General features: G+C 42.1%; 1 long non-coding RNA gene across 1 annotated transcript; it reads right to left on the reverse strand.

The window, feature by feature from the left end:
• LOC148774482 (uncharacterized) lies at positions 1–27,886 on the reverse strand. The gene is made up of 3 exons (XR_016035737.1): positions 27,803–27,886; positions 5,988–6,060; positions 1–61 (listed from the first exon to the last, which is right to left on the reverse strand). It is a non-coding gene; the product is annotated as an uncharacterized LOC148774482 (long non-coding RNA).

The following is a 27,886-nucleotide window of genomic DNA, read 5'->3' on the forward strand; positions in this document are numbered from 1 at the left end:
CCGAGCTTCAGAGAATATGAAGTCTGTGTGTCTCAATCTCCTTGTCCCTTTAAGAGGATTTCTGAAAAGAAGAAAGGAGAAGTACTTAAAATCAGAAGTCTCTGGTCAAAAACTGTAATAAATAACATGACCATAGCATTTCCCTCAGTAAAGAATTTAAAATATTCGTTGGAATTAAACAATTGCTTAGTATATTATAGGTTTCTCTTAACAATGAAACCAATACCTACATTAAGGTTTCTATTAAAAGAATAAACCAGAGGGAACAAACCTCCACCAAATTAAATCTTTCTGCATAATTTCTGCCCAGCTGGAGCAAAGCAAATCCAAGTTATGATGGCCAATCCAAGAGAGAGATTTCAAAGAAAAGAAAGTTTACTGTCACTAACCATTACATAACCTGACCACTTTTGCTCCCATTGACATTAAATGAAATTCAGATTCAAGTAAAAAGCACATGAAAATGTAAATCAACACCGTCCTTTACTGAAATCATTCGCTGGTATATTCTATATTAGCATATTCACCAAAACTTAATTGTAAACAGAGTAATTATGGTACTAAAGTTATTAAATACACAAAGCAAGCTTGGAACTATACATATTCAAATAGAATTTCAGTGGCAGATCAACTTTTATATCTGAAACAATACCCTAATTAATAGTCAGCTCTGATAATAAAATGGTCCTCTGTTTTTCAGATAACATTCCAAAAAAAGTTCTGCTATGAATATTAAAAGAAAGTTTTGTGAAAAGATTCTTAAAATTTCAATAGCTATATTTATCACAATATAGTACTGTATTTAGACAACTGGCATTTTCCAAGTCCTGGATTCAAATTTGGAAATGTTTTTTAATCCTCTGTTGAAGAGAGAAAAAAAAGCTTGAATGAATCTAATAATGCCACTTACACTCAATGAGCTCTGAATTCATCATACCCAAACTGGGAAATTACAATGCTGTATAAAGCTTGTCACATATTGGATGACTAGCCAGACATTTTCCCTAAAATAGGTATGTACTTGAGTTTCTCTGAGGGTGTCATATATTTTTATGAAATTTTCTTTAAAGTCTTAAGTTCTCTGACGCCTTTAAACTACACAGAGACACGCTGATTCAAGGATATTTTTGAACAACCTGGACTATTCACCAGGCCATTAACATGGTACCAACATGTATGTTAGCTCTACTCTTTGCAGTAGAGAGCACTTTCTCGCCCCCACTCCCCACATACACTTGCTGAAAATATTTTCCATACACAAAGATCTAGCTCTTCTGCAGTCAGAGATGACCTCTCAAGTTTCAGTCCTGTTCTTACTGCTTATTGCATTTGATAAATGTTCCCTATAAGTTTATGAGCTCCCTAAGTACCAGACCTGTCTTACAATACACTGCACTTGGTAAGAATTCAATATATGTGTCAAGTTATACAGCAAAAAGGTTAATAAGTTATTTTTTCCTCAAGTACCTGACACCTAACTTTACGCTTAATATACATCCAAATGGAGCAGACAGTGCCACTCCTTTGAAAAGCCCAGCAACTGAAATCCATATCAAAGCCTATATAGTCTCCTCAAAACTCTAATTCCCCTTCCTAACTCATAATTCTCAACAGAGAATTTCCTTAGAGGAAAAAGCCAGAAACTTCAGTTGGAGTTCCTCCATCGTTCTAAGACTCAAACCCACAAACCACCTGCATCCACTTCAAGTCCAACTTTGCCTCCACCCTATCTTCTTCCTCCATCAACACCAGCTCCTTCTTCACCTGCGTTCCATCCCCTCCTACGACCCGACTGAAACTAGTAATCAACCCTTCTCTCAAATGTTCAACATCTCCCTCAACTAGAGCCTTCCGTCAGCTTTTAAATATGCTCATGGCATGCCTCTTAAAAAAAAAAACAAAACTCTTTCATTCCCCTCTGCTATCACCAGTACCAACCATCTTAAACTTACCTATACTTACTCATGTACCCTTTCGCCTCATGTCACAACTCACTCCACCTGGATCATGAATCCACTCCGACCACTCATGCTCAGGGCACTGAACCCAAGTACCCTTCGAATCACCTCATTCACTCTGCTCATTCCCCAACAGCACTCAACACTGCTGTTCACCCTTTCTTTTGCTTTCTCTTGCATTCAGCTTTCATTCTCTTGCTTTTGCTTTCTCAACAGAACACTTCCCTGGTTCTCCCTCTACTGCTTCCTGCCCTCACAGCCTAGATAATTTGGGAAACACAACAGTGAGTAACAGCTCATTCTTTCGAGGAACTTGTTCCACTTTTTGATGTATGTTTTTCCAGGATTGCATCACTCTAAAAAAGCAGACAATCTATATTTCCACAGCTTACACCACAATACAAATTTTATAAGAACAGATTACATAAAAACAAAACATACTGTTAAGTAAAATTAAGACCTCTGGAAATAAAGTTAGAGCTTTAAAAGTAAGATGGAGGCATATACAGAAAATATAACTGATTGATGTGACTGCTTTAAGCTAACAGATCTCAAGAGTTTACAGCCTTCAAGCAGTATGTGCACACGCATGCTCAAAGCAGCACTATTCATAACCCCAAAGTGTGGACGCAACCGAGGTGTCTGTCCATGGACGGGTGGATACACAAAATGTGGTATAAACGTATGATGTGATACGTGCAGCCTTATAAGGAAGGAAATTCTAATCCAGGTTACAATATGGAGGTACAAAGCCCAGTGGTATTATTTCAAAGGTTGTTCCTGTAGATGTTAATTACACAAATCTATCCGTTATCACAGCAGTAAATAAAGGTCAGCTGTGAATGATGTGAACTTACGAAGGAGAGGAACGGTTTGTTCACTCATTCACTCAGCAACCATTCACTGAGCGCCTGCCACACGCCAAGCACTGCTCTAGTTCTCCTCAGTGCTTCACTGCTCTCCAAGGAACCGAACAAAGGTCCTACCTCTGACACTTACATTCTAGAAGAAAGATAATAAACCTACCAGATGGGACAACTATCTAATATTTTAGAGGATGTACACACTATGTTTAAAGAGAAGAAGAGCATGTCAGGGGACAGAGGACAGGGAGAGGTCGATGGCTGGGGGCAGCGTGTGGTGTCAACAGAGAGGTCACTGTCAGCCCCCCTGAGGAGGAGAGATCTGAGCAAGGACAGGAGGGAAGTGGGAGAGCTGGCCATGAGTATCTGGGCAGAGGGCTGAGCGGTGCAAAGCCCCTTAGTCAGGAGTGTGCCATGCAAGCAGAGAAGAGCAAGGGTGCCAGGTGGCTGGTGTGGAGTGAGCAAGGGGAAAGGAGAAGTCAGAGAAGGAACACAGGAGCAAGAGACCAACGGGAGCCCCAGGGGCCACTGTAAAGACTCTTCTGACTTTAGCAAAAGGGTAAACATGATACCAGGAAGAGGTATTATATTTGCATCTTGACTCACAATCCTTCATACCAGTCAGGATGAAAATCATACTCTAGTTACTCAAGTCAAGAATTCTCCCACTGACCAATTTCTCACCAAAATTTTTACATTTTTAAAATATTTCTGGCTAATGTGAATTATTCCATCCTCAAAATTTATTCCATCTATAAGCTGAACTTGATATAAATCTAAAACCTTAAGTGCTTTTGTCATTAACGTCACCTCAAGGTGGGATTGGTTTTACAAAGGATCGAAATTCATGTCTCAGCAGCACAGACTAGGACTAGAGCCTACCCTCCCTTTAACACACACGTAAGTCACATGGCAGTGCTGCTACAGGAAGTGGCCGCACCTCTCGGACAGGAAATACGAAACGATACTAGGCTATGCCTCCTTCAAAATTTAAAATAAAAATAATACTGAACCCTACAGAAGTCTGTATTACAGTATATAGTGTCTGCTTCATTAATTCATTTGCTCAACAATTATCTACCTCTGCGCCAGGAACTGCTCGAGCAGATGGAAACAAAGCAGTAAGCAAATCAGACAAAAATCCTGCCCTCACGGAGCTTATACATTATTTGAGGAGAGAGACAATTCTTTTCAAATTTGAAACATGTGCTATGTCCAATGGTGACAAGTACTAACGGAAAAAATTAATAGAGGAAGAAGGGGTGGGGTGGGGGAGCTGGGGCTGAAACTGAAATGTGATCTGGCAAAGCCACACAAGGAAGTGACATTTAAGCAAAGACTAGTCCTTCCCAGGTGGCTTGGTGGTAAAGAATCTGACTGCAGTGCGGGAAATGTGGGTTCGATCCCTGGGTCAGAAAGATTCCCTGGAGAAGGAAATGGCAACCCATTCTGGTATTCTTGCCTGGGAAATCCCATGGACAGAGGAGGCCGGCGGGCTACGGTCCACGGCATCAAAGAGTTGGAGACGACTTAGCAACTAAACAACAGCAAACAAAGACTTGAAGGTAAAGCAAGGGAAGCCGGGCCAGGCAGTGATGGAGAGGAAAAGCATCTCAGGCTGAGGGAGCCACAAGCACAAAGGCCGAGGGTCGGCGATCTGCCCAGCACAGCGAGGAGGCTGGCACAGCTGGGAGCGCGCACACTGGCTGGCGTCAGACGCGTCAGAGGGCCAGGTGCGGCCACCACGTCCAGGACACAGGCCACTGTGAGGGCACTGCCTCTGGACCTCAGTGAGGTGGGAAATCATGGCAAGGTTTGGAGCAGAGGAGTGGTGTGCTCTGACTGAGGTTTGCAAAGGATCACTCTGGTAGACGTGTCAAACAGACTTCGAAGGGGGCAAGGCAGAAACCGCTACCAACTACCAGGACGATGTGGCTACCGGAATAACCAATGCCTGCCTTCATGCTTACTGACCAGTGAGAATGACAAGTTTTTAAAAACTGACTTTAAGCCACCAAAGAGAGGGATACAGAATAACAGGAGGTTTTTCCAACTTTTTTTTTTTAACTTTATACAAGCTATCCACTCCCAAAAAAACAAGTCTCCAGTGCCAAGTCGAAACAATCAATATTAGTGACAGATGGTCTAGGAAACATGCTAATCATCTCTTACTCTAGATATTCTAAGCTCCATCTCACTGCAAGTTAATTCACCAGGAGATGAAACATTTGAACTCATTTATTCCAAAGGCCTTTATAAAACACTGCTAGTATATGTGCTGGGAAATGTGCTGGGGCTACAAATGTAAACACAAATAAAATAAAACCTTTGGCTTCAAGAAGCTGCACTCAGCTTCACGCAGAAACGCCATCACACAGTTAGGATTTAATATTAGACCATCAGCTTCAAACAAGGATCAATAAAAAGCTCGCCAGGTAAAGAATGTTTCTGAATTCTTTGATAAAAACTATTTATTAAAAAAAAGTGAGCAGTTGCAGACATCTACAAGATCAAACTATTAGTTTCATGGTGGGGAAAAAAGTGCCTCTTCCAGTGATGGAAGTTTTTAAGCCATTAAGAGCTATGAAACTCCTGCTTCCCCTTTTTCGCTGAATGGCAGGAAGTTCAAAAGAAAAGTATAAACTCGACTACATAACTACCCATTGTGGGAGGCACTAATTCTCAATCCAGGCTACACATCATGATTACCGGTAGAACTCTGAAACACTAAAGGCTCTATTTCACAAGAGCCCCAGTGCCTTATGTTTTAATCCTGCACAGGCAGCTGTGAAGTGCAATCTGGACCACTGGTCTATATACATCATCCCTCCGTATCCTCAGGGGATTGGTTCCTCGACCCCCTTGGAAACGAAAATCCATTCAAGTCCCTTACATAGAATGGCACAGTATTTGCATATAGTCTATGCTGCTGCTGCTGCTGCGTCGCTTCAGTCGTGTCCAACTCTGTGCGACTCCATGGACTGCAGCAGACCAGGCTCCCCCATCCATGGGATTTTCTAGGCAAGAGTACTGGAGTGGCTTGCCATTGCCTTCTCCGTACAGTCTATACACATCCTCCCATATACTTTAAATATCTAGATTATCTATAATAATACAATGCAAATGCTATGTAAATAGTTGTCCACGTGGCAAATGTAAGTTTCACCTTTTGGAATTTTCTGGAAATTTTTTTCGAGTATCTTTGATCCACAGTTAGTTGAATTCACAGTTGACTGAACCTGTGGATGCAGAACCAATGGATACAGAGGTCAACTGTGTTCTGGCACATCTTCCTTCCCTCATTAAGTCAATCATTTTCAATTAAGGGCTCTATTACATACAACTCTATTGCATCAGACAATTTTAACAAAAGCCTCCTTCATTTTAGAAGCTGGGTAAAAAATATAAAGCAGCAAATGAATGATTCAGAAGGAGTCTCCCCACCCCACCCAAATCACCTTTTTCCCATCCTACCCTAGGCCAAAAATCTTCATTCATATTTCAAACTTATCTGAAATTAAGAAATAATTACATATTTGGTATAAATGGCTTCCTGCCAGTCTACAATAAGTCAAAGAATAAAATCAACTAGAAGATAATCAGTCAATAAGAACTTCATCACCTCTTTTGCTAAATTGTATCAAGAATAATTTGAAAGCAATACATCTAAAGACAATTCTCTTACAAACGAGCCAGCTAATCAGAAGTTGATTAATGCATCTGGTGAATGCAAAGAAATCATATGAAAAACAAAATATAGAATCTTGAGTATATATACCCCTCCCAACAATATACAGGGTCTCTTTCATATATTTACTTCATTTTATCCCCACAAATCCTACAGTTGAGACAACTGTGAGGATGACCACAGGACTGAATGCAGTTACTACCAATACCATTTACCATAAACTAGTGAGAAGCAGCAGAGAAGGCACTGGTGACCCACTCCAGTACTCGTGCCTGGAAAATTCCATGGACGGAGGAGTCTAGTAGGCTGCAGTCCATGGGGTCGCTAAGAGTTGGACACGACTGAGCGACTTCATTTTCACTTTTCCCTTTCAAGCATTGGAGAAGGAAATGGCAACCCACTCCAGTGTTCTTGCCTAGAGAATCCCAGGGACAGAGGAGCCTGGTGGACTGCCGTCTATGGGATCGCACAGAGTCGGACACGACTGAAGCGACTTAGCAGCAGCAGCAGCAGTGAGAAGCAGGAAGGTTTCCTCTGACTTCCTGTTAGGGACAGCCAATCAATCTCCTGGGCTTCCCTTGTGCTCAGCTGGTAAAGAATCCATCTGCAATGCCTGAGACCTGGGTTCGATCCCTGGGTTGGGAAGATCCCCTGGAGAAGGGAAAGGTTACCCACTCCAGTATTGTGGCCTGGAAAATTTCATGGACATTATAGTCATGGGGTCGCCAAGAGTCGGACACAATTGAGCGACTTTCACGTTTCAATCAATCTCCTAATTTCACTTAGAGAACCATGCATATCAGTAAAAGTATGAAAACTAATCATGGCTATTATGAATACCCTCAGCAACACTAACAAGTTACTTAGTCACTCAGTCATGTCCAGCTCTTTGTGACCCCATGGACTGCAGCCCGCCAGGCTCCTCTGTCCATAGAATTCTCCAGGCAAGAATACTGGAGTGGGTTGCCATGCCCTCTTCCAGGGGATCTTCCTGACTCAGGGACTGAACCAAGGTTTTCAGCACTGCAGGCAGATTCTTTACTATCTGAGTCAAATATAACACAACAAACCATGCGAATTTAGAAGTGAACTTCCATAGATAATGATCCTATCAATTCATAGGTTTATTCCTGAAAAACATTAAGCTAAACTCGAAAAAACATTAAGCTCAACTTAAGACTGTGACACAATCTTTAAAAGCAATTGTTCACACTAGTGTTTTCACACCTAAGTTGCAAAGAACTAGGTGAAGACTCAAACTTCTAACTTGGAAAAATATATTATCTTCACAGGAGAAAAATTTCCTCCTATTCAGATATTTTTAAACTTGTATTAAAAGTGATTAACATTAGATTTTTATAAAAAGTTTTGGTACAGTGAATAAAATGTTTAAAATACAGTATTTCAACTTTTATTTCCTTTAAATGATATCCAAAAGTTCTAAAAGAGGAACACTAACAGAAGAACTAAATTTAAGCGAAAATATACAGCATGGTAGTTTAAAACACAAGCCCAAGACACCTCACTGCCACCACTTCCCCCAAAAGGAACCACTTCATGCGGTTTCTGCTGGGCACGTCTCCTTCCAGCTTTTGATGCAGTGGTTAAAAGATCCAAATAGGTCTCCACGAATCAACCGTGAAGAAGACACTATGGTAATACCTGGAAAACTCCTTGCTTTGCCCAGTCGAAGGCATCAACTCAAAGAAAGGGGAAAGCTGGAAGATGCCAAATTCAAAGGGAGGTGGCACCTGGCTCCTTGACCCATAAGCTCTACAAAAACGAGCTAAAAGGAATCCTTCTTTATGTAAAGAAAACACTGAACATTTTCTAAAATTAGAAATTTTGAACTACATTGCTAATTTTTAAAATAACATTTAGCACACTCTGACGATCTTGTTAAATGACACATTTCCCATTAGTTCTGCTATGGTGGGGGGGGGGGCAGCAAAATTAAACACCAAACTTTGGTCATGGTAATTCTCCAGGTGTTCACTATTAAATCTCCACAGGATAGCGACTGAACAACATCCTTCCTTGTGTATTCTTGCAGCAGGGCTCCAAGGAAGACTATTTCTAAATACTGTAAAGGAAATTAAGATGACCAAATAGTCACAGTAAATCAGAATAGGGCTACAGTCATTAAAAAATTCTGCATGAAAACATAATAAACTTTTCAGAATCCCAGAGAAGGGTTTTCTATGCAACACACAAAACAGAACACACAGGCCTAAAGAAAATTGATAAATTTGACAAAATAAAAACTCTCCACAGAGTAAACACACTATAAACAAATTCAAAAGACAAATGAAAAACATCTACAGAATATGTGACAAAAGGCTAATTTTCTCAGTACATATTAAAGAATCTTCCCTGGTGGCTCAGAGGTTAAAGCGTCTGCCTCCAATGTGGGAGACCCAGGTTCGATCCCTGGGTCGGGAAGATCCCCTGAGAAGGAAATGGTAACCCACTTCAGTATTCTTGCCTGGAGAATCCCATGGACGGAGAAGCCTGGTAGGCTACAGTCCACGGGGTCACAAAGAGTGGGACACGACTGAGCGACAGAATGGAATGGAACGGATAGATTGTAAGACAGACAAAAACACAACAAAAAATGGCAAAGTGACACAGAGAGGCAAATTCATGGAAAAGGAAATACAAATAACCTTAAAAAAAAAAAAGGAATTAGCAAATGCATACAAAGTAAAAAAGTGATACAATGAACTACTATGTACACATCACCCAGTTTCAACAATCACTCACATATCACCAGTTGGTATACCCGATTCATAGCCCCTCCCGAGTATTTCAAAGCACACCTCAAATACAGTATCATTTCACATGTTAGAAGTATTTACTTGTAACAGGGACTTTCTAAAAATACAGCCACATTAACACTGTCACACCTAACAAAATAACAATTCCTTAATATCACTTAATAAATAAATGTCAAATATCCCCAAGTGTCTCAAAAACAAGTCTTCCTATAGTTGATTTTCGGTCTCTGTAAGCGGCTGGTGCGTCTCTGAATCTCTGAAGCAGACAAGTGCCGCCTCCCTTTTTTTCTCTTTTCCTTGTTGGCTTTCCACACTTTGGATTTTGCTGATTACCTTTTAATTGTCAAACTTTACCCCTGTAGTTTTTGTTACTGTGATTGCCAAAACTGCTCTATCTCTGGTGTCTGCCTTTCAACAAGAGACCACCAGAACACACCTTAGTCCTGTGAGCTGGAAGCACACACACCCATGGAACAGCAGGGCATCTCGATAAGAGCATGTTGTAAACAACTCCCTGAGGGTACAGTGGATAAGAATCAGCCTGCCAATGCAGGAGACAGGGGTCCGATCCCTGGTCCAGGAAGATGCCACATGCTGAGGGCAAAAGCCTGCACGCTGCAACTACTGGAGTCTGTGGGCCTAGAGCCTGTGCTCCGCAATGAGAAGCCACTGCAATGAAAAGCCCATGCCCCGCAATGAAGGGCAGCCTCCGCCCACCACTAGAGAAAAGCCTGTCTGCAGCAACGAAAACCCAGTGAACCAAAGATAAATTAATCTAAAAAAAAAAAGAATCTATGACAGGATTTGGGTTTTGCTTGGGTAAGCCAGGGGAGGGTCTAGGAGGGAAGCTTCCCTTATAGCTCAGTTGGTAAAGACTCTGCCTGCAGTGGAGGAGACCCCAGTTCGATTCCTGAGTCGAGAAGGTCCCCTGGAGAAAGGAAAGGCTACCCACGCCAGTATTCTGGCCTGGAGAATTCCACAGACTGTACAGCCCATGGGGTCGCAGAGTTGACACAACTGAGTGACTTTCACTTTTCAGGGAAGCCAGAGTTTCTCTAAACTGGATGCAATTAGAAAGTAGGGGGGTTCTGGGTTGTGTATCTCCATAAACCTTATTTGAGAGGAGGCAGGAACAAAGACAAAGTGGTAACTGGTAAAGACGCTGTGGGCACTCATTCCAGCCAAGTGTTCTGTGGATGGCAGCAACTCTCTGTGCTTTGTCTCGTTTTCCTGGGCTCGCGGAGAAACCTGGTTTGAGGCGTTCTGTGAGGCTGGCGGCTGAGCTGGAGGACGCAGGGCCAGCTGTGACCCAGGCCAGCTCCTGATGCTGGGCCACTCCTCTCGCTTTTCTTTCGCCCTTGACAACGAAGCCCTTCCAGCTGGCCACCCCGTCACTCTGACTCGACCCTAAGAGTGCTGGATATTTTTCTGGTCTCACAACCTGGGACAGTACATCAACAGGGCCAAGAATCAAAAAATATGGATGGCAAGTATAATTTTTGGTAAAAAATGCCTCTTTTACTAATTAACAGAAGCACTGAGAGAGTAGAGTGCATACGCAGAATCATTTGCAAAAATGAAAAGTTTTTAGGTGGTAAAATATTTGCTTTAATGACTAAGAATATAAATGTCATAAAAATAGTATAAAAGACAAAACAGAACCATATCCAGGTTCCTGCAAATACACAGCCTACTGTTAAAAGAAGGATGACTTCCAAAGATCAAGAGGACAAAAGTAACAAAACAACTGATGTAGAACTCGCCAGAAAAAAGCTTTTAGTTGGAGTTTACTAATACAAAACATGACAAAAATTCAGCTGGAAAAACTTGATGTGATAAACTACTGCAGAATATATGATAAAATAGAGACTATCTTCTAGATTTCTGTGAAAAACGCTGAAGATTCTAAAGTCAGTTTCTTTTGCAACCTCAGCATCTGGATGATGGCATTTTGGTTACCATTCCTTACTGAGTGGTCTAGATAAAATCAAGTACTCAAAAATCTACATGCAAAAGAAAAGTGAAAGTCTCAGCACTGAGTGGAGTTAAGGGCACCAGGCCATACCTCCCTGCACACCACTCACAATGCCTGTGGCACTGTATCACCATGAGCTGCATACATGCTGTGTTTTTTTTAATGTATTTTATGAGAATCCGAAGTCAGGGAGTCTGTCTTACTCACCCCAGTACCCCCTGAGTCTAACATATCACTCGGTTAGAAACCAGCTATCTCCTAAAACTGGGCTGAATGGAGTCATGGTCCAGGACCACCTGCTATGAACTGAGACGAGGCCCAACTGCCCCAGGTCTTCTCCCTTTGCTAAAATGACCTGAATTAACGTTTCACCAGCTGCTCTACCTACCGGTTTGTAAGGGAAGAAGCATGGTTCATTTCAGAAGTAGGATGAACTACAAAAGCATCTATTTCGATAACCCAAAGGAGATGTGTATTTTCCATTCTACGGTATTTCACAGTTACATATTTTGCCTATGGAATCTGTTGCCAAGAGAATGCAAAAGGGCTAGAGAACCTTCTTGATCTGCCTGCTCACTTCAGAAAAAATAAATGGTCCCTGAACAAAAGGAAAAAAAACAAAGGAAGGAAAATCGAGGGAAAAATGTTTCTAGTTGCAAATATATCAAGGTGATTCAAGGTGAACTATAGAAGGTTAATGAACACAATAAGAAAAAGGCAACCAATTTAAAAACACACAAAGGATTTAAATAGACATTTCTCCAAAAGAGATCAACAACTGGCCAAGAAGCACACAAAAAGATACTTGACCTCGTTGGTCATTAAGAGGAATAAAAATCAAAACTGCAATGAGATACTACCTCACACATGCTACCATGAATATAAACAAAAAGACAGAAAATCACCAGAACTGGTGAAAATTTGGAGATCCGAACCCCCAAACAATTGCTAGTAAAAATGTAAAAGCACTTTGGAAAACAGTTCGGCAATTTCTAAAAAGAAGTTAAACAGAGTTACCATGTAACCCAGCAGTTCCAAGGGTAGTATGTACTCAGGAAAAATGAAAACATGTACACGTAAAAAACCTGTCCATAAATGTTCACAGCAGCATTACTCATAATAGTCCATGAATGGAAACAACTCAAGTGTCCTTCCATGGATGAATGGATAAATGTGTGACATACCCATACACTGGGATCTTATTCAGCAATAAAAAGAAATGAAGCACAGATTCCGCTACAATACAGATAAACTTTAAAAACATGCTAGGCGAAAGAAGATACTCACAGAACACCACATACTGTATGACTTCAATCATGTAAATTTCAAAAATAGGTAAATTTGTAGAGACAAAAGCAGATTAGTAGTTTCTTAGGGCTCTAGGGGGTGTTTCCCAGGTGGTTCAGTGGTAAAGAATCTGCCTGCCAATGTAGGAGATGCAGGAGACACAGGTTCCACCCCTGGGTCGGGAAGACTCCCTGGAGGAGGAAATGGCAACCCACTCCAGTGCCTGGAAAATCCCATGGACAGAGGAACCTGGTGGGTTACAGTCCATGAGATCACAAAGAGTCAGACAGGACTCAGCAACTGAGTATGCACACAGGGCTCTGGGGAGTATGAAAGAGAATGAATACTGACTGCTAAGTTAGTTGCTGGGGGAGTTCTCTCAGGGTTGATGAAAATATTCTAAAATTAGATTGGTGATGGTTACAGTCCTGTGAATATACTAACACCGAACAATACCCTTTGAATAAGTGAGCTGTATGATAACTGAACTGTATCTCAATAATGCCTTTTTTATTTTTTGCTATGCCAGGTGGCATGTGGGATCTTAGTTCCCCGACCAGGGATTGAACCCGTACCCCTGCACTGGGAGCACAGAGTTTTAACCACTGGACTGCGAGGGACGTCCCAATAAAGCTTCAAAAAAAAAACAAAACAGTTAACGAGAGGGAAAATGTGGTATCAAGAATAACAAAGGAAGGAGTTTTGACATTCTGCATAAAGAAACTATACTTTCTGAATGAAGGATAGAAATCACCCCAACGCAGACTACAAACAACACTGAGGAACCAGCTACAGGTAGACTTTGCTGTCACCAGTGTGGTTCCTGACCACTCCACTGAAGGGCACCAGGATGGTATACAGCTATTTGCAGGAAATGTCACATGGGAGAGAGAATTCACGGAGACCATAACTCATGTGATCACGAATACTTCCGCTGATCCCTGAAACTCTACATTGTTATCTGTGATTCTTAGAAGTTCGAGTAGGAAACCAAAGGAAAGGACAAGTGAAATGAAAAGTTGTGTCTATGTGAATGACATTCAGACCTTCAGCGAGGGTCCTGAACCACGGCTTACTAAAACAGGACGATGAGCTCCTGGCAAGTGACAGAGTACAAGATCAGAAGACCCCGTGCGGGGCAAGGACTTGCCACCGTGATGAAGAAAGTTGTCTTTCACCAGTAGCTTAGATGACAATCTAGACGGCAGGCTCACCATAGCTGGTGATCACATTAAGCTGGGGGAGATCAGGGACACATTAGGTCCCAGAAACCAGATTCATGAAGATTCTTACAGGCCTAAATAAAACTGCACACTGGGCAGAATGATTCAACGAACCACAGCCAGAAGGAAGACCAGCAACATTTCATTTGGATCCTTCATACAACAGGTGAAGCTGAGGCCGGACGGTTTTAATAATGTGCCCAAGTTCAGAAGGTGCGTTAAAGGCAGATGAAGGCTGAGAATGCCAGAATGCTAACTCTCAGGCTGGTGTTCACCTGACCCAGTGCTACCTGCTACTAGCTGTGGAGATAAGCAAACTGGGAGAAAAGGAAACTTGGCCCTTACCTCACCACACACAAAAAATCACTTCCTGGAGACTGAGACCTAAACGTGAAAGGTCAAAGGATAAAACTTCTTGAAGATGACATAAGAAAATATCTTCACGACCAGAGTAGCAAACCTTTGTGAACAAGACACAGAAAACACTGGTCAAAAAGGAAAAGATATGTAAACTGAAATTGATTAAAATTTAGAATTTCAGTTCATCTAAAGACACAAGAGTGAAATAGCAAGCCACAGGATGAAAAGAGATTTTTACAATTCATATTTTCAACAAAGACTTCATATCTCAGTTCAGTTCAGTTCAGTCGCTCAGTCGTGTCCGACTCTCCGCGACCCCATGAATCACAGCACGCCAGGCCTCCCTGTCCATCACCAACTCCCGGAGTACACTCAAACTCATGTCCACAGAGTCGGTGATGCCATCCAGCCATCTCATTCTCCGTCGTCCCCTTCTCCTCCCGCCCCCAACCTTTCCCAGCATCAGAGTCTTTTCCAGTGAGTCAACTCGTCGCATGAGGTGGCCAAAGTATTGCAGTTTCAGCTTTAGCATCAGTCCCTCCAATGAACATCCAGGATTGATCTCCTTTAGAATGGACTGGTTGGATCTCCTTGCAGTATAAGGGACTCTCAAGAGTCTTCTCCAACACCACAGTTCAAAAGCATCGATTCTTCGGCGATCAGCCTTCTTCACAGTCCAACTCTCACAACCATACATGACCACGGGAAAAACCATTGCCTTGACTAGACGGACCTTGGTTGGCAAAGTAATGTCTCTGCTTTTTAATATACTATCAAGGTTGGTCATAACTTTCCTTCCAAGGAGCAAGCGTCTTTTAATTTCATGGCTGCAATCAGCATCTGCAGTGATTTTGGAGCCCAAAAAAACAAAGTCTGACACTGTTTCCACTGTTCTTCCATCTATTTCCCATGAAGTGATGGGACCAGATGCCATGATCTTTGTTTTCTGAATGTTGAGCTTCAAACCAACCTTTTCACTCTCCTCTTTCACTTTCATCAAGAGGCTTTTGAGTTCCTCTTCACTTTCTGCCATAAGGGTAGTGTCATCTGCATATCTGAGGTTATTGATATTTCTCCCAGCAATCTTGACTCCAGCTTGTGCTTCTTCCAGCCCAGCGTTCCTCATGATGTACTCTGCATATAAGTTAAATAAGCAAGGTGACAATATACAACCTTGACGTACACCTTTTCCTATTTGGAACCAGTCTGTTGTTCCATGTCCAGTTCTAACTGTTGACTTCATATCTAGAATATATTAAAACCCCAACATTTCAATATGGGGGAAAAAAAAGACAAGATGATTTGTTTAAAATGGGCAAATGACATTTGAATAGGCACTTTATAAAACAAGATATTTAAAAGGCTAATAGCAAATGAAAAGGTGCTCAAGCTACCAGTTAACAAGAAAACGTCAATTAAACCACACTGAGATCTTCAACACAACCACAGAAAAGTTAAAAAAAAAAAAAAAACTGTAATGTTTAACTGATAGTACCAAGCACAGGTGAAGCTGAAGAGCAATGGGAACTGTGTTTTCTGGTAGAAGCATGAATTGGTACAACCACTTTGGAAAACTGGCAGTAACTATTAAAAATAAAGATACACAGACACTGGGACTAGCAATTCTACTGTTAGTATACTCAACTAAAATGAATACAAATGTGAACCACGAGATATGAACAAGAATGATTTCAGCAGCATTATTCAAAACTTCTCCAAAGTAGAAATTATTCCAATATCCATCTACAATTACAACAGAATGGATAAATTGTGTCTACAATTTATGGTGGTTTTTAAAAATTGTCACAGAACTTTTGACACACCTTTCATAAAGATGTGAGGTCTAAGTTCCTTCCCCTTTAATCCAGGCAGTCTTGTGTCCATTTGAACCAATAGAGTACAGTGGAAGTGACGCTGTGTGACCTCAGGATGAGTCAGTCTCAGCAAGCTTCCTGTGGGAACCCAGTCCACACGCCTGAAGAGCCAAAGGCCTCATGGAGAACCTGCAGCCAGGGCACAGCCACCTTTAGAGCAACCACTATCCTAGTGACCACCTCTCCGTCTCAAAGGAATCTCTGCTTCTGGATACAGACGATGACTTTCCTCTGCTTAAAGACCATCATCGACCCCGTTACACCTTTCTAGCAGCAATATCTGAACACTATCCAAACAATCTACTCACAAGTTGCAAAGAAGCAAAGCAAGTTTCAAGCAGAAGTCTTCGCCTCCACTCAAATTGTTTCAGATATACCACTGGAAAAACAAATAGCCACTTTCCAAAAAAAAACATGTAAGTGCCCCAGATGGTCCTGCTCTTCACGATACCCCAGCCAAAGCGCTGTGCACGCGAGTGAGGGGGCCCTGCAACGACAGGGCTCGCTGTCCTAACAAACTCCTAACCTGCAGAACCCATGAGCGTAATAATACGGTTGTTGTTTAACTCCCACTAAGTTTGGTGTTAGGTAGTAATCAATAACCAAAATACTCAAGTATTACACAATAACGGTTAACCAGAATCAGAGCTACTACCAACACACGCAACACACTGCACACAGCACGAATGAAGCTCAGATGTGTGTGCTCAGTCACTCAGTCACGTGCAACTCTGTGACTACAGCCCGCTGTCCATGGGATTGTTCACGCTAGAATACTGGAGAGGTTCCCATGCCCTCCTCCAGGGACCCCAACCCAGGGATGGAACCCAGGTCTCCCACACTGAAGGCAGATTCTTCACCGTCTAAGCCACCAGGGAGGTAAAATAAAGAATAACTCTAAGTTCTCAGGCATAAGTGACTAGGTAATACCATTAACTGAACAGGCAAACCATGGGGCAAACGAAAACAGCAGCAGAAGGCAGAGACGATGTCCTATTCACTTTGTATTCAAGGATCTGCCCCAGCGCTTAACAGTCTCTCCAGCTTCCAGGATAAACTCGCCTTCATCCTGCTTTTTGTGCCCACCCCTTCCTGGTCTCCTCTGTTGCCTCCTTTGTGTCCAGCTGCCTCTTAGTATCAGGATTCCCAGGTTCCCATCCCAATTCCCCTTTCAGACACGTGCACATGGATTTGTGCACGCACACAAACACACGCCTTTCTCCCGTATTTCCAATCTCAGCTGATAGCATCACTATCACCTACTTGTTCTTTTAAGCTAAAAACTTCAGAGTTGACCAAGAATTTGGATTGCAGTTAGCTAAATTTAAAAAAAAAAAAAAATTAACAGGATAAGCAGAAGTTATCATGCTTAAACCCCAAAACTAATGCAATGAAACAGGCTAAAGACATGGCTTAAATACATCTAGAGGCTTTATTCAACTCTAAGTTCAACATATCATGTGGTCATTAAGAGGACACAGCTGATAATAAAGGATACAGCTGATAGTATTAGATGATGAAAGGTAATCTTTCCCATCCTAATAGAAAAGTGTTGTATCTAAAGTAAGAGATGCAACTAAAATTTTTTTTTTAATTTATCAAGTACTGCATTCAGTTTTAAGCACTATCATCTTTAAAAAAAATTAAAAAAGGAAAGTCACTAATGTGGTGAAATGACATGAAATCAAGACTTGTAAGAAAGAGTTAATGAACCAGATGTTTCAACTCAAAAAGACTGAGAAGACTTGATGACCATTTTCAAGTATTTGAAAGACCATAATGTGGAACAGGAATTGAGCTTGTCCTACATGTCTCCAAAAGACAGAACTGGGCAGGAAAAATAAAGACCTCCACTCAGTCTATGAAAGTACTTACAACAGTCAATACTCTGAAGAACAGGAGAGCAGTGGTTCTCAAACAGGGGTAATTCTGTGCCCTCTGGCCAGGGACACTGAACACCCCACAATTCAGAGAACCCCACACAACAAAGGACAACTCAGCTACAATGTCACCAGTCCCATGACCGAATAACCCTACTCTATAGGTAGTGAGCTCCCTGTCGGTGGAGGCATTCCATCATAGACTAAACAATGTGATGATATCCAATACACGACTTTCAAGAAGGCTATTAATAGGAAATGAGTGGAAAAAGGATTTCCTGTTTCAGATAACTCTCCAGAGAAAAATGCCCTCAGGTGCGCTACAGCAATGATGTTTATAATGATGGTAAACACTTACTGAATACATACAGTGGACCGGTCATTACACCAAGTAATACACTGTACATGTTTCACAGGTCATTCTCACAACCACCCTGTGAAACAGCTATTATTTCACCTTGATGTGATGGTAAAATTAGGTTACCCTGATGTCACACAGTCATCAGTTTGTGAACTCAGGTCTAACTGACTCCAACCAATTATGTACATCACTGTCCAAACCATAAATACCTATGGCTTCAACGCTTCTGTACACTGGAAAAAAAATGCAACAGCATATATTCTAGAAGTATCGGGACCATGTCTGAACAGTTTCGTACTCCCTGCAAACCAAGTTGGCTGGGAAAAAAAGGAAAGGATTATTTGAAGTAGTCCTGGGATGAAGGAGAGGACAATTATCCTGATTGTCCCCAACTGCCTACTTCTGTGAGCGCCAAGAAGCTCTTACATACCCATGGAATCTCAGTCAGAGGCTGAGATTAATGATGACATCCCTTTATCCACAGGCGTGAACGCTCAGGATGGACAGACGTCTGAACGTCCCCAACTGGGAACCCTGCCCTTAACAAACACATGAGATGCAGATACATGGTTTCTTGGCTGCCTCTACGCACGCCCATCTGTTAGGATGGCAGTGTGCCTGCTCACATGTTGGTCAAACTGTCACTAGGGCATAGGTGCCAAGCAATGATAGTTTTAAATGGGCAGCTTGTATAGCACTGTAAGAGCTTGCTCTTCTGCAGGAAAAAAAAAAAATTCCGTTTTAATACTGAAGGGTTGCAATCATGAGTGAAATAGTCTTGGTCAATCTAAACATTTCAGTGGGGAAAAGATCTAGACTTGTAGAAAAGAATCAGACTAAGAAAATTAAATCAGAGAGAAACTGTTCTGAAGTCAAATAAGTGATTGCATGAAAGCGTCTCACACTGCCAATCTTTCATTAATATACGTCACGGTAATCTCTTATGCAGTAAAATCCTTTGCTCAACAAGTCATCACTAATGTTTTATAAAAATGGGATGATACGCTTTTCCATGTTCTAAATTAAAAAGTAGGAATGCATGGATATTTAGCAGTTTGATGTTAAAAAAGTTCTATTTGTTGAGAAGCAATTTTTTTTAAATGACAGAAGTCTAATCTACGTCCAAGATAATCTTGTAAATGCACAAGGGAAGGCAGAAACCAAATGAGATTCCCAAAGGTGAACAGAAAAAGAAATATAATTTGTTCAGGAAAAGAAATCAAGAACAGGAAGTGGTTGTTAAGAAAACAGAAACTGAGTATTTCTGGTCACAAATTAATAAATTAGGACTCGGGGGCTGTCACCTGTCACATCCCCAACTATAAGAAAAATGTTCCCAGACTACATCTAGGCTTCCTGTTGCGTCTCTAAAGACCCTTCCATCACTGGCAGGAGGCATCTAATGCTCTCGCTGCCTGGAAAGTCTTTCCTCAGACTAAAGCCCTAATCCTGCCATCGGAGCTGTCTGTCCTTGTTTGGTCCTCGGTGACTCTGAAGAACAGCTCGTCATCCCCACTCTCCATGTGGTTCTTCAAATACAAGTATCAGGACGTTCTGATTAAATAACCCCTGAGTCTCCTCTTCAGTTCAGTTCAGTCTCTCAGTCGTGTCCGACTCTCCGCGACCCCATGAATCACAGCACGCCAGGCCTCCCTGTCCATCACCAACTCCCGGAGTTCACTCAAACTCATGTCCACAGAGTCGGTGATGCCATCCAGCCATCTCATTCGCTGTCGTCCCCTTCTCCTCCCGCCCCCAACCTTTCCCAGCATCAGACTCTTTTCCAGTGAGTCAACTCGTCGCTTGAGGTGGCCAAAGTATTGCCGTTTCAGCTTCGGCATCAGTCCTTCCAATGAACACCCAGGATTGATCTCCTTTAGAATGGACTGGTTGGATCTCCTTGCAGTACAGGGGACTCTCAAGAGTCTTCCTCTTAGTCATTGATAAATAAAAGAGATTCCATTAACTTTTTCTCATTGGACCAATTCATCAACTCTTTTGTTTTTATCATTTCAGCTGTTCATCTCTTGGACTCTTTTTAGGCCTGATAAGAAACGTCATCCAGTCAACAACGAGCCAACACACACACCTTACTAAAGGAAGCATTAACATGAAGGAGTCAGAAAGCCCAGCAGAGTTCTCAGTAGCCATCACTAAGGACAAAAGTCTGAAAAAGTGGCAAAAATCTGAAATCTACCAAAATCCTTCTGAGAAATACAAAGGACCTACTGTTATAAAGTAACAACACCGTCAGGGTCATGGCTGTATCCTGTTCTTCCTACTAACCTGGCACTGCCATCTGAGTGCTTGCTCAGTCGCTCAGTCATGTCCAACTCTTTGCGACACCATGGACTGCAGCCTGCCAGGCTCCTCTGTCCATGGGATTCTTCAGGCAAGAATACTGGAGTGGGTTGCCATGCCCTCCTCCAGGGGATCTTCCCAACCCAGGGATCGAACCCGCGTCTCTTATGTTTCCTGCATTGGCAGGCAGGTTCATCATCACTAGCACCACCTGGGAAGCCCCATCACTGCCATACATACTCCTAAAAAAAAGTCTCTTGAAGACTATTTCTACCATATCCTTCTTCCTGCTCCAGAACCTACTAGCAGTCAATAAACTGATTATAAACTAGCCAGCAGTTTCCTAGACACATGAACGATTATCCTCCCCTGATGTCCCTCCTCCCCTTCACTCCCATGACACCCCAAAATAGCCCCTGATGTCCCTCCTCCCCTTCACTCCCATGACACCCCAAAATAGCCAGTTCTTATTTTCTCTAGGACCTAAATTTGCTCATGCTATTCTCTAAAATGTTTTCCCACTTTCTCTCAAATCTATACATATTTTTTTCAAGACTCAAGCCATGAGTCTTTATACTTCAGACATCTGTATTAATTTTCATACTTAATTGCTTATTCATTTCCTCCCGTCTTCATTGTTTGCAGTTTACAGCCAACTGACTTTTGCTAAAGATTTAAAAAAAAAAAAAGACTCAATGGAGAAAGCATAGTCTTCTCAACAAATGGTTCTAGAACAAGCTGACATCCATATACAAAAGGAAAAGAAAAGAACAAAGACCTAAAAGTCATACTCCACGCAAAAATTAACCCGAAATGGATTCACTAATCTAAATGTAAGACACAAAATTATTAAACACTTAGAAGAAAACTCGGAACATCTACCTGACCTATGGTTCGGTAAAGAGTTCTGAGACATGCATGACACCAAAAACGATCCATACACTGGTAAGCTGGACTTCACGAAAATTAAAATCTTTTGTGCCGCAGAAGACACTGTAAAAGAATGAAAAAATAAGCTACAGACTTAGAGAATACATTTACAAATCACATATCCGGCAAAGGACTTGTATTCAGAATATATAAAGAATACTCTAAATTCAACAATAAGAAAACAAATCAGAAAACGGGAAAATCATCTGAACAAAGCAAGATATGACTGTGTGGGAAAGAAAAAAAATGTCCTCTACCATTCCAGGTTCTTTTGCTACTGTATCAATTAAATTGGCCTAAGACAAATTAACAGGAGAAAAACAAATTTAATTGTGCCTCCATAAAAATATGGGACCCAAGGGCAGGGCAGGCCACTGAGACTTATTTGCCATCCTGAGCAGAGGAAGGGGATAAAGGGCTGGGACTTCAAAGAGGAGGAAGGTAACTCAGACATGTGATCAGATGTTTGTTATTAGATGCCACACAGTTAACTTTCAGTTAAAAGTTATCTCTGGTAACGGCTCTCTCTGAACCAGGCTCCTTATCTAAACTAACTTGGCAGTTGAGGGGGCTGTAAAAAGCTCTGGAATCTTTTAGGTCTTCACTGTCTTTGGGTTAAAGTAATCCACTTGCCATAGTGACATATTTTGTGGAGGCTTGTTCTGAACCACTTCAAAGGACAAGCATACAGAAAGATGTTGAACATCATTAGCCATTAGGAAAATGCAAATTAAAGCCATTCTGAGATACCAATACACACCCATTAAAATGGCTAACATAAAAAATACTGCTAACACAAAATGCTGATAAAAATGTGGAGAAACTGATCACTCATATAGTGATGACAGGACTGTCATCACTGGGAAAGTCTGCAGTTTCTTAGTGGATAAAACATATTCTTACTCCTAAAACCCAGCATCATGGAGCATAATAGTGATCAAAATTAGGAAGCTCACTGATACAGTGTTAGTAACAGAAGTACTTACTCAAACTTCAGTTTTTACCCTTTGTGTGTGTGTACACCCCGTGACATTTCATCATATGTAAAGATAATTAAAACCTGCACAATAACCAAGCCACAGAACTGTTCAATCACCCCCAAAGAAACTCCCTCAGGCTACCCCACTACAGTAACATCATACTCCCAACCCTCACTGTGGCAAAACCGAGCTCTTCTCCGCTACTGTAACGTTATCGTTTCGGGAACACTTCATAATGGAATGTTAATCACACAGCCTTTGAGGCTGGTTCTTTTCACTCAGAACTATGCCCTGAACTCCATCCAAACCATTGCTTGTGCCAGTAATTTGCTCCTTTTTGTTATGAGTCGTTTTCCATTATACGGCTAAATCTCATTTTATTTGACCATTTATCCACTGAAGGATGTGCGGGGCTGTCTCTGGGTTTCGGTTTTTATAAAGGAAGCCACTAGAACATTCATATACAGGTCTTCATGTGAACCTAAGTTTTTATTTTCTGAGGATAAATGCCCAGGATGCAACTGCTTGGTCATGTGCATGCTGTATGTTCAACTTTTTAAGAAACTGTCAAAGTAAATCCCAGAGTGGCTGCACCATTTCACATGGGCTGCAACATGTGAAGCAATGCATTTGACTGTCACAATTTCTACGATATTTTCTAAAAGCCTGTAAAGCCAGTAAGATTAAGCCTCTTAAATGTTATATCCTGGCCTTGGTTGTTTTTTTTTTTTAATGAATTTCTAAAACTTTTCCCGATTCCCAAAAGACTTTTTTCCTTATTACCTCTAATAAAGAATGCATAATTAGGTATAATCTGTACGGTGATAGCTCTGCTTACCACATTCAATAGTAAATTGCAATAACAAGTGGAACAAAAGCAACAATTTCAGCAGAAACAGCAAAAGTTTGTTTCGCTATGTTCCTGACAGTCTATGAAGACTGAAGGCTTAATGGTACTTTCTAACAGGCCATGTGATCACAATGCATTTATACACAGCATTATCAACAATGGCATTTGTTCGGCTGTTATTAATACTTCGTTAAGACAATTTGAGGAAACCAATTAATCTGAAATAAAGCTGTAGTTATCTTAGCTCTAAGATTCCTAACTTCATGACTTTTTAAAAAATTTTGGATCTAACTGACAGAGATAATGGAGCCTCTCTGGGATTCCTGAAACAAGGAGCTAGCACTAACGAGACTATCTGCCCCAGACGTGAACAGCAGCAAAACTGGCAGTCTGCAAAGAGAAAACTAAATAAATGCACGGAGGGAAACTATAAAGCCATGAAAAGAAAAGGATGAAGGCAATGGCAAGCCACTCCAGTACTCTTGCCTAGAAAATCGCATGGACAGAGGAGCCTGGTGGGCTGCAGTCCATGGGGTCGCTACTAGTCGGACACAGCTGAACGACTTCACTTTCACTTGTCACTTTCACACATTGGAGAAGGAAATGGCAACCCACTCCAGTGTTCTTGCCTGGAGAATCCCAGGGACGGGGAAGCCTGGTGGGCTGCCATCTATGGGGTCGCACAGAGTCGGACACGACTGAAGCGACTTAGCAGCAGCAGCCGCCCTTTGCCCACTGGCTTTCCAGTTCTCATTCAGACTGGGTACTGAGCTCCGTTAAGACAACTGTGTCCAGAACATTCCCAAATCTCAAATTATTAACCCTGCAACTACATGACTTCCACCTAGTGTATCTTCCCACTTAATACATATGGCTTCTTGATAAACACTTCAGTCTATGTGTACGTTTAATATTCATCCTAAACATTGGGCAGTGCGGACAGCATCTCATTTTCAAATCAGAGATGGTTCCTTTCTCTTGGGTCAGAGACCCATTGAGAGACAGGACTAACTGCAAAGAATCATGGAAATCCACGTACCTCCATGAAAACTAAACGAACAATTCAAAGCAAGCTGACAAAGACGCTGTGGCTAATAAAATTCTTGATAAATTTACTAATGAATGTTACTAGAAGTAGTTTCCTGTCATTAGTATTTATCAGTGAGTATTAAAAATCAAACTCCAGTTATGGGGGAAGGACAGATTTCATACCTATCCAGACGCTAGAGAGCTTTTCTTTCTTCAAGTGTTGTCCACACATCATCCAGAAAAGAAGAGTAGAATGCACTTGAGTTTGAGTGCAAAGATTTAAGGTGACACTGGGAGAGATGGAGCACTGCACAAAATTAAGTTCAAAACAACAACCGTGGAATGTTACGTACTTAAATATCATTCAGAAGTTAAGGGGGCAATATATTAAAGGGCATGGCCCTCTTTACATCTTTTTTTAAAAATTAATTTATTTTCATTGGAGGCTAATTACAATATTGTGGTGGTTTTCACCATACATCAGCATGAATCTTCACATCTTTATAAAGGCAAGTAAGAACATATTCACAGGAATTTGGGTCAAAAGGGCCAAAAGTATCACAGAATATAAACACATCTAAGTTATACCACCCAGCTAAATGCTTGAGCAGGATTCCATCACTTTTCCATATCATCCTTACACCCTTATTAAAAATTTCCTGTTTTCTACATTTTACCACTAACAGTATAGTTTTTAGAATGTGCCATACACACTTCTTGTGTGTTGGGTGCTAGATAACCAAAATTCAAAAGAATGACCTCTATTAACTTAAAAGAAAAGTTGCTTTGACAAGACACTACAATCACAAGAACAGACTCTGCATCCAGCACAGTTCCTGACATACAGAAGGCACAGGACATCTGGTGAATAAACAAGTCCATCTCTGCTCACTCTGAAAAATAAACTCAGCAAACATGCAAAATGTACTACCAGTCTGAAAAATATTCTCCAGGCCTATCTGGTAACCCATCCATTCTTAAAACTCACGAAGACCAATTTCCATGAAAGCTTCAGCCACACACACACAGAGGCAGCACTTAATTTCCTATAGGTTCAATGCCTGATCAATGAAGATACTAATATTTGCATAAATTCAGGAATCATCCTTCATTTTGATATAAGGTAAATTTTTAAGCTTTGCCTCATTTCCAGGAAGTTTTATTTGTCAAATCAAAAATACTTCCAAAGTTTTATTTTTTAAACCAAAATTCTATTCATGGCACATCATATCTTATTAGGGATGGCTTTAAGGAAAAATATGTATATAGTTGTCAAAATAAAAGTCGTAATTTTCTTTCCAAGACTTCTGGGTCCCTCACTTACATTATTTATTATTATTTCACATTAGCTCTCAAAAAAAAAGAAAAAGCCTGGCCTATTTAAGAAATTTAATTTTAGAGTCTGTCAACATTTTCAATGCACTACTATTAATTTTAAAATATACAACTTGCACCCTGGAATAAAACTTAGCATAAGCTTTCCACATAACCATCTCCTGGGCACTTACTGACTTATTACATGCCAGGTTCTATGAATGTCACATTCCTTCATTTTCTCATTTGTTGAACAAATATCCTCTCACAATTTCTGCTGTGCTTAACATAAGCCATTACACTCTAAACCTGGTATTTGCACTAGACTGTTGCTGCTGTTTAGTCGCTAAGTCGTGTCTCTTTGTGACCCCATGGACTGCAGCCCACCAGGTTCCTCTGTCTATGGGATTTCCCAGGCAAGAATACCGGACTGGGTTGTCATTTCCTTCTTCAGGGATCTTCCTGACCCAGGGATCAAATCTGTGCCACTTGGCAGGAGGATTCTTTACCACTGACCCACCTGGAAGCACTTTTGCACTAGATACTAGTATAGTAAATGGATAGTAACGCATAACACAAGTTTACTGTCACTAGATTCAAGCTGTTACTATCATTATCCCAGAATCTGATGAGCAATGTTGACAGGCACACAGAACAGCACCTGTAGCAGCTTCAGCAGAGAAGTTTGTGTTAAGTGACTACTGAAATGCCTTCTGCAGACAGCTGATGAACATCATCTTATCTTGGAGGAGAAAATGGCAACCCAACCCATTCCAGTATTCTCATCTGGGAAATCCCATGGACGGAGGAGCCTGGGGAGCTACAGTCCGCGGGGGTCACAAAGAGTCGGACACAACCGAGGGACTAAACAACATCATAAAGAACCCCTGCTGCCCTCTGAAACTTCTTTAAAACTGTAGATTAAATTCTTCCCCAAAAGTATCACACTCAGCATGTCATGAAAAGTAAGGTGCCTTTATTCTGAACTCTGAAAAACAAATGTTGCCCTATTTATTTTTAAATCTTGCAAAGTTCAGACTCCACAGATGGGCAACTGCAGTTAAAACAGAAAGAAATGAAAAAACAGTAATTAATGAGGCTCTTCAACAGTTCCTTAAACGCACCACCCTCCCAAGGGCAAAACTGGTTATTTCCAGGTTGTTCCAAGAAAAGGAGATGGGGAAGGGAAAGGAAGAGTCAACACAAAACAAGGGGAAAAAAAAAAAGGCGAGGAGTGAAAAATGGGTGGCCTCAATAGGAACCTAATGTCTGCGTCCCCTTCCTCCCTCTCTCTCTCAACCCAGAGACTCTGGTGCTTTTCATCTAATTTAAATAAATCACCTATGAGTTTTGACACCAGGGCCAAAAATTATTTCGACAGAAGGAAAAAGTACTTGCTGCCCTTGAATACGATTACATCAGCGAAAGGTGCCACCCCGGAGCTACGGAGGGGCAACAAAAAACCGTCAGAAGGATGCTAAAATCCCTTGTAAAACTCCCCCACGGAGCTTCACAGCCTTGAACCTTGCGGTCAAGTGCGAGCAAGCTCTTACCCGGCCTCAGCCGGACACTGACTGGTTAGAAACGCCTGGAACGCTACCCTCTGGGGAGCAGGCTCCTTCCCCCATCTCAGGGCCAACGTCACCTACTGAGATGCTCCCCGTCACCCCTACCACCCTATCCTATCCTAGGCGACCTATCCTATCCTAGGCGACCCCACCGTCGCCTGTCCTATCACAAGGGAGCTTTTCGGCACCTGCAAATGGTCCCGTTTGCTTCTATTCCGATTCCCCTGCAGAGTACGAGCTCCGAGAGGGCGGAAGGACGCCGGCGGTCCAGGCTGGCCTTACCGGGGCCATCGCCCAGACCCGGCCCGAGCTACCAGGACACGGGGCGAGTCCGACCGGCCGACGCGCCGTCCAGAACGGGAAGCCGCGCCTCGGGGACCCGCCCGGCCGGGGCAGCAAACGCAGGGCCGAAGCGGGACCTGAGGGAGCCCCGGCGGGAGAGGACGCCGGCGCCGCGCCGCCCGCAGCCCTCACGCCACCCGAGGGCACGGCCGCCCCACGCAAGCCCAGCTCCCCGGCCGCCCCCTCCACAGTCCCCGCTCGGCTCCGGCGCCCTCGGACCGCCCAGCGCGCGGCAGCCCTACCCCAAGCCGCCGACCGCCGCCGCCTGCTCAGTACGAACTTCCCGCCGCTTTCGTCGACTCGCAACTCCGCGGCGGCGCCGGCCC

The sequence above is a fragment of the Moschus berezovskii genome, chromosome 21 (assembly GCF_049115385.1).
Source record: "Moschus berezovskii isolate FMDL1 chromosome 21, NW_MosBer_1.0, whole genome shotgun sequence".
Lineage (NCBI taxonomy): Eukaryota > Metazoa > Chordata > Mammalia > Artiodactyla > Moschidae > Moschus > Moschus berezovskii.